General features: G+C 36.8%; 1 protein-coding gene across 1 annotated transcript in view; it reads right to left on the bottom strand.

Moving 5' to 3' along the window:
- Window positions 1–11,328, bottom strand: part of tafa5l (TAFA chemokine like family member 5, like) — a 57,242-nt gene that overhangs the window by 22,333 nt on the left and 23,581 nt on the right. The window lies entirely within an intron of this gene.

An 11,328-nucleotide genomic window follows, 5' to 3' on the forward strand; every position in this document is an offset into this window, starting at 1 on the left:
GTTCTTGTTGAACTTGCATGTCTGAATCGCCTGTGGTATTAACCTTTACAGACCAGATGGCAGTCCATAAATTACTCTGTTGCTAATGCTAGCTTTCATAGCAGCTACACAGAAAGACTACTTTTTTCCTTTTGACATTTTGTGGAAATAATTACCGGAGCTGCTTTCTCATTTCAGAGAAACTCCAGAAACGTTTATTTTGAAACACAGCAGTGCTGAGCTCTATTTCAAGCTGAAATATATAGTTTTCTTCCAAGGCTTGCTTTAATGTGCAATATCTCAAATAAACTTACCAAGTACTTTATTTGGATTACCTATGTCTTGCAAAATAAATAAATAAATTGTAAAGTTGTTTTATCAGAGTGAGTGGTCAACGTGTACCACTTATGTATGATAAACTCTCTGGAAATGTTATCTGTAATTAGTCATCCATATAATCATGGCGCCCAGCTATAATGTTTATTACTTAACATAAACAAGTCATTTCCAGTAGCTATCCATACATCTTTCAGTTTGCTTATAATTTTTCTTTAAATGTGGGTTATTTTATGGCTACATTGAACAGCACAGACTAAATAATGAAGGTTTTCTATAGATGATAAATCAGGGCAACTCATTTTTTCAGGTTCTTAGACACCTTTATGAATTCGTCTTGAAGCACATTTTCTACATGTTTGGCAGACACTGTTAAAGACCAAACAAAAAGCCTTTATATAATCCAACGCCGCAGTGGAAAGCATAGTACCAACACAAAAGTGCCCATAAATGTGCCTGTCTTTTATTCACCGTAATATGCTCAGACATGGCCAATATCTGTTTTTTTAAACTTGCTAAAATCGGCCAACTAAATTAGCTGGTTGATGAATCAGTCCACGTCTAGCAAAGACTTCTAACTGAACAGTGAAGTTTAAGGTTGACCCTACCTCACTGATGTGGTCCTTTCTGTCAAAATATTTTATTTATGCTCTCATACATTGCTAAATACTGATATAACACTGACACATAGTAAAATAGACCAAAAAAAAACAGAAAACTTAAATCAAGAGGGTTTCCTCCTTTTCCATGTGTTTTTCTTCCTTCCTACATGACGCTTGTGTTAGTCACATCTGATCAGCCAGAGATTTTGCCGTGTCACAGTCGTAATGACTAATGATGCTATTCTCTGCAAGAAATGAGCAGAGAGTTGCAGAATTCAAGCTGCTTTTTTCAAACTGCATTGTTTTTTACATTTTAAAAAATTTATAGGACTTCAAACAGCTCTTTTTGTCTGCATCTACAGCTGTAACCATTTACAAGATCTTGGCATTTTATAGGAAATCTTCTCAGTGTTTGTTAGTGAACTATATTATTTCTTTTGTTTTGAAAGAAAATTACAGTCTAAATAAATACTGAACTCACATTGTTATGCAATTGGAACACATTTATTTCCATAATTTATGTGACTGTAAAACCATTCAACAGCTTCAGGGTAAACCTGAAATAAATGTTCAGCCCAATTCCAAAGCCATAGATTAAAGGTGGAGGATTACAGAACAGTTTGACGATAAAGAAAAACGCCTTCCTCCAAGTTTTCCTAAAGGCGTCGGGTTGTGGCAACATGAGCCGGAGATGTTCTCATTCTCATGCTGCAGTCTGACTGCACGACTCTGGATTAGCATTCATCTGCAGCCGACGCTGATAAGCACTGATTGTTCTTTACACAGCATGCTAAAGAAACCCTGAAAGGTTATCGGCTCTCCAAGGACCTGACCGGGGCCACTGCTCCTGCCTGCATACAATCCCCTGAGGTAGCACATTGTGGAGAACCGTAACATGGTCAGCAAATTGAAAGAGAGGAACTAAAATTTGCTGAATGACCACAGGAGAGCTGAGGGTGGAAAGGGAGAAGAAAGGAGTAAAAGGATGAGGAAAGGAAGGCCTTGTGACATTTTTATGTGAAGGATTCCTGGTTCAGAGCTCGTTAACTGTCAGAAGTTGGTCTTCCGAGTGTCAGATTCTGACTGCTTTTCAGCAATAAAAATTTCTTGTGGTATTTATCAAGTTGTCTGAAAGCCCAACAGTAGCCTAATGTGCACCTTCACACAAACAATACTTTCTGAATAAAAAGATTCTCTTCCTCGGCAAATAAAAAGGAAACATCAAAAGAAGATCAGTGCTTTTTTTAAGTTGGTTATCAGGAGATACAGAGGTGGAACAAAACAATCTAGAAGCCTGCCAACTCGATGAGCAGAACAAGCTTAAAACGTATTAAAGGTTCACAACTGGATTCTGAGACAGAATGGTCATTATAGCTTCACCCTGAGCGAGGAAGCTGGAAAATCTGAAGTGACCTTCCTCCTGACACAGCAATATGCCGCGGTGGATTTTCATTTTCACAGCCATCCGTCAGGCGCAACAAAGCGTAGATTTATCAGTCAGTTGCAGATGTAGTTTTGAGTACATTACAGGGCCAGCAAAACTCAATTTCCAGGGCAGGAGAATAAAAGCTGAGCTGGCAAAGCGGTGGGAGTGCTGACTAACGGTGGAGTGCATCAGCTCAGCCAGCAGAGCGGCGGAGGCTGGTTAAAATAAATGCTTTTTTTTCCTGCTCCTGACACTTCCTCCCTTCTTCCTTTTTTTTTCATATCATCAATAAAAGTGGGAGCTGATCTTTGAAGGCTTGATGAATCTCCCAGTGTTGAAACCTGACGAGAGGAGCAGAGAACAACAGCGATGCTGACAATCTCACCAGCAATGGCTGTGTGAAGAACACAAGAAAAAAAACGGCGTTGTTGCCGTTTTGCATTGACCTGCTTCAGTCCATCAAATCCATCTCTTCCATATGTTGGCACACACTTGTGTAGATCCATTAAAAGACTTATATGGTACAACCACTCACACCATCTGTAGCTTAAAGAGCTTCAGTATCCAAGTCGAAGCTGTCAGTATGAATCAGTCAGCTACACTGTTACTAGCAGGTACGATACTAAACCTGGCATGTTGTTGGATCGCTCAACTTGTGCAAAGTTTTGTCTTATCTTAGCATTCTTATGTTGTACCACAAGAAGTCAGCTTTTGCAGTTAAAGACCACTTTAAGCCCCTTGTGTGTTGCGTCCCTGTTTGTGTTGGTGGCGATGAAGCAGCAGCAGCAGTGGTGAAACAGCTGGCTGTGGGGGTTGGAAGAGAGACAGAGAGTCTGTCTGGCTGACACCTGGGTGGCCCGTCCTATTGCAGTCGCTGTCAGAGTCCTGTCCAGGGACTGCAGACGTCGAGCCAAGCTTGTCAGCTGCCAAGGTCCCTGCTGGGGTACAGCTCTGGACCTCCAACTACATCACACGTAAGGCCATCTGTACCCCTGTGCTTCGGTGCCAAGCCCTATCCAGAACAACACAGCGCTGCCAGACGAGACTCAGAGCGGAGCAGGAGTACAACAGAGTCTTCTAAACCAGACAGACTGTTAATCTGATTAAATCCTGCCGCTGAAGGATGACAGTAACCCAATATATTTTATTAAAGTCATAAACAGCTCATTTGAAATGTATTTATTTACAGAACTGATTCAGAACATAAAACCAGCTCTCTTAGATTTTGCTTCAAAGCCGCTTTACTTTCCTTTACTGGTGTTGAACAACAAATTTCTGGAGGTCATTTGATGTTTTTCTGTGGATTTAGTCTGCATTTTCTCTCATTTTTACATTTGAGAAGAATGTTTTTTTTGTTTGATAAGCCATTTAACAATGACATGTTAATCAATTAGGCATAAAAAGTCTCTTAAACTCAAGGCTTGAAGCTGTTGTGTCAGCTCACAACAAACAACTTAGCACCTAACAGTAAATTGTAATCTTCCTGTGTTGCTAGCACAACAGCTTGTTCCTGTTTCTTTGGTTGAATCTATGGAAATCACCAGTGATAACACAATTTGACAAGTAAATTTTTAGTTTTAGCACCAACAAGGTAGATTTAATATAGATTTAAAGCCTGCTTTAAATTTAGCTTCCTTGCATTCTAAGTTTTTTGACTTCATTGATATTAAACTAAAAGGATTTATGTTTCTTGTGCATTAAAAGCTTGTTATGTTATTGTATTAAAGTATTCTTGATAACCCGGAATAAACACAACAAATTATCAGCTATAATCGCTAAGTGCTCCTGTGTCTTTCCTACATTTTCTCCCTATTTCTTATAAATGACTTTCAGATACTCTTAGATAGCTTTTGTTTTTTAGGCCTGACACTTTATCTTTTGTCCACCTTACTCATTTTAAGCACACACTGCATAATATTAATAATGCTGTCATGGTCAGATATGAGGACTGGGCAACAAAAAACCAAGTAAAACCAAAGTCCAAAGAAAAGCTTTGAAAGACTTTTAGAACATCTGGAGAACTATTGATTAGAACTGCAGTAAAACATTATAACATAGTCTAACTCCCTGGAAGCGAGCTACAAGAAAATTAGATATAATTTAAAACGTTTGCACAGTTCTGTACTTCACAAAAATAGTTTTTCACCAATAAAAAAATAACAGCTTTTACAGTTGTTTCTTTAGCTACAGTAAGCGGTCATCAGAACGAGCTAACCAACCTAAATGGACTCGAGACGCACCGTAAATAGCGTTGCGTGATTATTTGTGACTAACTGTAATTAGGATTCAATCATAGATCAATTTGTAGCTGTTAGATTCTCAGCCCTCTGTCTCCCAGTCTGCATCCACAGGCCGGATGGTCTTTCACTTCCAATTACAGGGGCAAAAACCATCAACATTAAACACAACCATCAGCCAAACTCCAGATGGACCCATTTCTCATCAAAAATGCATTTATTGTCAATCCAGATAATATCTTCTCTTTTAGTTTTTGATCTGATTTTGTAAACCTATTTGCTTTTTTGTCTTTCTGGCCAAGTTTTGTATTAGAAGTTTTTTTTTTTTTAATTAGACACTACGAGAGAACTAATTGTTTCAAAGCTACAAATATTATGTGAACTTAGATCTGTGGGTGGGATTCAAAGTTTGCCAGAAATTATTATGTTCTAATTGTAATTAATTCACATTTGGGTTTTTTTCTTGACACAATAAAGAGCCCTCAATTAAAAACACTCAACCTTGTTACAGCTGAATCCATTTGTCTCTGCAGAGATTCAAAAATCTTTTTTTATCTGTGATATTGAGAGTCTTGTTTTTTTTTCTGCTTTGAACAGAGTGTGCACAAAAATAAATAAGGCTCAAGTATATTTGGTGGCTTACTTACAAATGTCAAACTCAGTATATTTACAATTTTAGATACTCAAATACGAGTAAATGAGTTTCATATTTATCAAAATAGTTGGCTTTCTGTTTGTTTTTATAGCTACAAAAATGAATAAAACAAAAGTTAATCAATTACAGATGTGCATCTAAAAATTACTGAATGTTTCTTTAAAATGTATTTAGTGGTTCATGAGATATTTAGCTAACAGACAGGAACACGAACATACAGACACGGCCAAAAACAGCCTTATAATCATTAGTAACCCAAACAAATTATAAGGAAAAGTACAATTATGCTCTCATAGTTTTGAAATTAGTGATGTGAAATGTATTTTAAACTAAATATATCAGAATAAAATCGGATGAAAATGTTCAACTTAACTTACAAGGAGAAAATGCAAAGCAAAAAAGACTGAGTCATGAATAAATAACTTGTTTTAAGTCATGGCTTTTAAAAAAGGCTGTTTAAACAACGTCCTAGTTTTTGTTGCACTACTAATCTGATATTTGTGTATCCATGCAAATGACAATAAACTGTTCTTCATCGCTTCGATCCTGCCAGCAGTCATTTCAGCTGGTGTTAAAGCAGAAGCTTCCAGCCTCCCTGCAGCCCGAACACCCTTATCATGTAGCCATCAAGCTTCATACGATCACAGTGTGATGTGGTGGCATAGCAACAACGGGTCGAGAAGAGAAAGGCAGCAGGAGAGAGCCGGGGAGCAGATTAAAGTGAGAGCAAGGAGACAAGCAGAGAAAAAACATCTAATCCTCTTGTGTACAGTTTGTCGACCGAACCTGCACAAAAATGACATGCAGACGCACAAAATAAGAGGGCACAAAACCTTGAAACATGTTCTGAAAAAGTAAAGATTAACAAAAGAAATTCACTCTGCAGAAAAACACACTGCCCATTGAGAAGTGCAAGAAATTGTACAGTGAATAAAAAGAAGTCAGGAAGAACAGGATAAATACGCCGTACTGCTGGGGAGACGTAGCTGCCATCTGGGCCACTCAGCCAATACGGTACATTTAAGTTCTTTTAAACATATGGTAATTATTTAGAGAAGCTTTTTGGAGGGTAACACCAGGACGATGGCAGGAGAGCTGAAAACAGTTGGACAAGTGTCTCCTTTAAGCCACCAGCCTTGGACTAGTTCTGGATGGTGATTAGAGCCCTGCAGATGATTTAGTTTGTTTCCAATTTGAACACACAATACAACGTTGCATACATTGAGAAGACAGCAGCTAACATGCTCAAAGTAAGCATCAAACTAGTGTGCTTCATCAGTGTAACATGTTAAAAGTGCTCCTGCAACGGAACAAATCACATATTGATATTCCTTCCGTTCATCCATGCTGCCATCCATTTTCTGCCGCTTATCCGTGTTGGTTCGTGAAGGAAGAAAACCCAAACAATCACTCCTTCTGGGCAATTTCAAGACATTCCCAGGCCAGAGAGGATATATAATCTCTCCAGCAAGTTCTGGGTCACCTCTGAGTGGGATGTGCCTGGCAAACCTCCAGAAGGAGGCGTACAGGAGGCATCCAAATCAGATGCACGAGTCACCTCAGGTGACTCCTTTCAATGTGGAGGAGCAGCAGCTCTACTTCAACCTCTTCCAGATGATAGAGCTACTCAGCTTATCTCTAAGGCTAAATCCAGCCACAGTATGAAGGAAACTCATTTCTTGCATCCAGGATCTCATTCTTTTGGTCACGATCTATTCCTGATGACAAAAGGTTAGGATTGGAACAAACCAGTAAATTAAGAGCTTTGCCTTCAGGCTCAGTTCCTTTTTAACCATGACAAAGCCCCGCTCCATCCTGAACAGCGTCGCTTCCGCCTATCTAATTTATCTCAAACGAGATGACGTCTTTCTCTTCTTCCTCCTCCTCCAAGGAACAAGACTCTCAGACACTTGAACATTCCACCTTTTTCCAGTTGAGAGCCATTGGTTTGAAGTCTGAGTTGACTCACATTCTGGTATTATAAATGATGAAAAATACACCTAACAAACATCGAAACTGTAGCTTTCCTCGATTACTCTACCACGAGGTAAAAGTTTCACTACTTCTATCTGCAGACGGCCATCGTGTGGGCCAGGATTTTGTTATTGTACGGATCATACTTGCCAATCAGTGCAATAAAACCTGTTTTAAAAAGTGGTGCCAAACACACAACAGACAGGCAAGTCGAACCATGAGCAGATGAAGAAAAACAACAAGAATGCTTGTTTCGAAAAAAAAAAAAATAAATAAAGTACTGCATGAGGCGAGTGTTGTTATCCACAATTTACTATTTTTTTCACTTGAAAACCACAAAGACACAAAAATTGCCTTCAGTTGTTCTAGACTGTCAAACTATTACTACCTGGAGGAGTGTAAATTATAGACTCCTGAGTCTAAAAACTGTGGTGCAGTTGACCTAAAAATTGTACAAGTGCAGACGCCTACGCATTTTTTTATACTGATATTTAAGTTGGTACAACACCAGATACAATAAAACAAGATCCCAGTGTCTTCTGCATGCAGACATGGAGAAGCATGTTGGGGCTTAGGTCATATTTGCAGGGAAGAGATTTTTATTTTAAGGTAAAAATCTAACATGCTCTTACCACCGGGGAAACATTTCCTCTCTTTGCAAGAATTTGATGCAAAAGTGACATGCTGTAAAAATCCACAATAGCATTTTCAAACCTTCCTTTGCAGTTGGAGTGAATTCACATGGTAAAACAAATGAGCTGTTCTTTTACAGTACATCTGGTTATTTGTTGGCTTTGTTTCCCATCAGAATTCCTCCCTGATTGTTCAAACCGAGAGCGCTTTGACTGCAGATAAAACCCTAATACTCAGATGTACTTCACACAAGTCTGCTTCAGTAAAAAGGAAAAAGGAAACAATTTTTAACCACGCCGTATCGGGCCATTGTAAATAAATTATTATTAAAACAGGATGGTGGGAGGAGCAAAGTTCTGAGGAAACTCTCAGAAATTCTGACATTTACAGGTAAAAAAAACCTTAAATATACGCTTATATTGAAAGTCATGAAATTGTAAAATAAAAAGAAAAAATAATTTAAAAAGATGAATTTTCCATTCTTAGATTTAAAACTTCACAAGAATAAAAGTATGATATTTTCTGATATTGTAAAGTCATATATTTATGAGGAAAAAGGCAAAACGTCCAGGATTAAAGTCTTAAATTCACCAGAAAAACAGATGAGTGCTGAGACTTTAAAAAAACGTAAGAAAAAAGCAAGTTTGTGAGTTTTGTTTTTCATAAATTTATGAGTTTTTCCTCATAAATTTACAACTTACATCTTAGAGACTATCCAGCTGTCCCTGGTCCCTGTTAATTTATGACTTTTAATGCGGTGAAACCAGCTTTTTTTCTCAATAAATAATAACAATTTCAGTAAACTTTAACATTTTTTACCAAGTTTAATCCTGAAAGTGTTGACTTTTTTCTTGCAAATTTCTTATTTTAAATATTCAGAAAATCATATTTTTATTCTTGTAAATTTATGTGTTTATTCAAAGAAAGTTCTACTTTTTATAGTTATAAATTAACTTTCCAACATAAGAGATAATCCAAGTTTTTTTTTACATAAACACATAACATCAACTTCAGAATGTTTAAGATTTTTCTCTGAATTTTGCCCCATTGATCACCTCCTTATATTATTATTTTTTATTTCCCAATATGTACCTAATATTCTATCATCTTTTTCTTTAAGCCCATATGAATACAGTTTTTTATTAGTTTTACACAGGAACTTCTATAAAAGGCGTTGTGTTCACTTGTTTGAAAGTTTTATGTTATGAAGGCAGTAAAGACATTTGTGGTTTACAGTTTTTCTGAAAAGATTCTTTAGATCCAAATAAAGATCTGACGTAGTTATCAGCTTGTATCACAGTCCTCTGAACACAAAAGGATTGTGCAAAACAGATTGTGAAGTTTTATTGTATCTGGCGTCGTACCACCTGCGAATCTCAGCGTTAGGAAAATGCATAACTTCTGCCAAAAGACAGAAGTGTTCATCTGTTGTTTTCCAACAACATCTTATATTTTATGTTTTACTTTAATTTCTCAGATTAACTTTAGATATTGATAAACACAGCCAGGAAAACAAAGCAGCTACAAAAGGTTAGAATTCACCAAAAACACCCACTCTTTGGAACTGAACCAGTTCAGTTATTATTGTAAAAACAAAACAAAAAAAAACTTCTTACCTTTTCTGTGCTTAGACACAGTTAAAACATTTAACTCAATAATGGGATCTGATCAAAAGTTCTCTTTACAAAGTACTTGAAAATAAGACATGCAGTGGTGACAACTACAGATCTAATTATTTACCTGAAATTCTGCACACATAATGCTTCAGGTTTTTTCACTTTTTGCCTGTGACGTTGAAGCGATCTGATATTAGAGTTTTTAGGTGAGAGTAATTACAGTGGACTGTGAGTAGAAAACACATTAACCCTCCTGAAGCCCTGAAAAGAGAGAGACAAATAGAGGTAGAGCTCTTGTAACTTCGAGTCAAGTTGACCTGAAGGCCATGGGAGGGTTAAACAAAACCAAAGAAGAGGGAGGGAAATAAAAGAGATGGAAAAGATGTAGTACACTGATTTAAAACAATGAAGAAGAAATGTTTTTTGTAATGTAATCTGTTTTCAGGTTGTGTTAGTGTACACCTGCATGACAACAATCTGTAAGATACAAAATGGCAAACGTCATAATAAACCAGGATTATTTACAGCACACATGTCAAACTCAAGGCCAGATGTTAAAAATTTATCTGGTCCACAATAAATAGTTTATATGTATTACTGGCCCACCAATCTATGACTGATCAACTGTCTATCACTTCCTATTTTGCTTAAAAACTGAGCTTACAGCAGAATTCTCAGTTAGTCATCTTTCTAGTTAATTAAAATTAAGTTTGAATTTTTTCAGTAATTTCCTTTTACTTTGATGCAGAAAAAGCAATAAAAGAAAATGCAACCAAGACATGATGTCAGGTATCTGACCTGAGCAGCAGACAGTCTGCTTTAATGGATATTCTTTTCTGTATCGTCTTTTTATTTCCAAGTATGAAGTAAATGTCAGCTGTATGTTTGGACAAATATTGAGAGATTTTTTATCAAAGCTGATTTGATGAATTGTGATAAAATATATTACTAGGAAATAATAAATGAAATGCTCCTGATAGACAAAAAAGCCATAAGAAATGAATGATAAGGGTCATCTTTTTTCTTTATTCAATGAATTATGTTTGTTCTAAGTTCTATATTTCATGTCTTAAAGTAATTCATGTTTACATGTTTATACATATATGATTTGATATTAACTTTTTTTATTCCTATTGTTATATATTAATCTGCTATGTGTGTATGCTTGTATTGACGTGTGTGTGTTTACATGAACTGCTTTGTACTGCAATAAAAATGATCAATTATAGATAATGAGCTAAAATATTGAGGGAAGAATACCATAAAACACAGGGAAGATATCATAACTAAACAAATAACTCTGCTGTATTTGTTTTCTCCTTCTGCTGCCATCACCGTCACAAAAAACACCCAGTAATATTAACATAATGTAAATATGACAAAGGACAGTCCAAGCAGGATATTTACCCAAGCTGGCAGATGGAGCCATGACCAGCCCAGAATAAACAAGAGGAACAAATCAAACAAACTGTGAATTTTGATCCTTTTAATGGTTCTTTTTATGAACACTTTTTATACCAGAATGTTTCCTGGGGTATGTTTTTGTTTAGGTATTTTGGGGGTATTTTTTGTGGGGTAATAACAACTCATAAAGGGTAGCAACCGAAGGTCAAAACAGCTTTCAAACCCAGAAAAGACAGGTTGGAAATTTGCAATCTTATTTAATTTAATGTTGACCATGACATTTTACTGAATCGACTGGAGAGTTGGGTTGGACTCTCCGGTCCAGTGCTCAACTGGTTTGAATCTTACATAAAGAACAGGGATTTCTTTGTTTCAATCGGAAACTTCTCATCTGAGAGGTCAAAGGTCACATGTGGGGTACCCCAAGGTTCAATCCTAGGACCCCTTCTTTTCAATATATATATGC

The sequence above is a fragment of the Kryptolebias marmoratus genome, linkage group LG8 (assembly GCF_001649575.2).
Source record: "Kryptolebias marmoratus isolate JLee-2015 linkage group LG8, ASM164957v2, whole genome shotgun sequence".
In the NCBI taxonomy this organism is placed as follows: domain Eukaryota; kingdom Metazoa; phylum Chordata; class Actinopteri; order Cyprinodontiformes; family Rivulidae; genus Kryptolebias; species Kryptolebias marmoratus.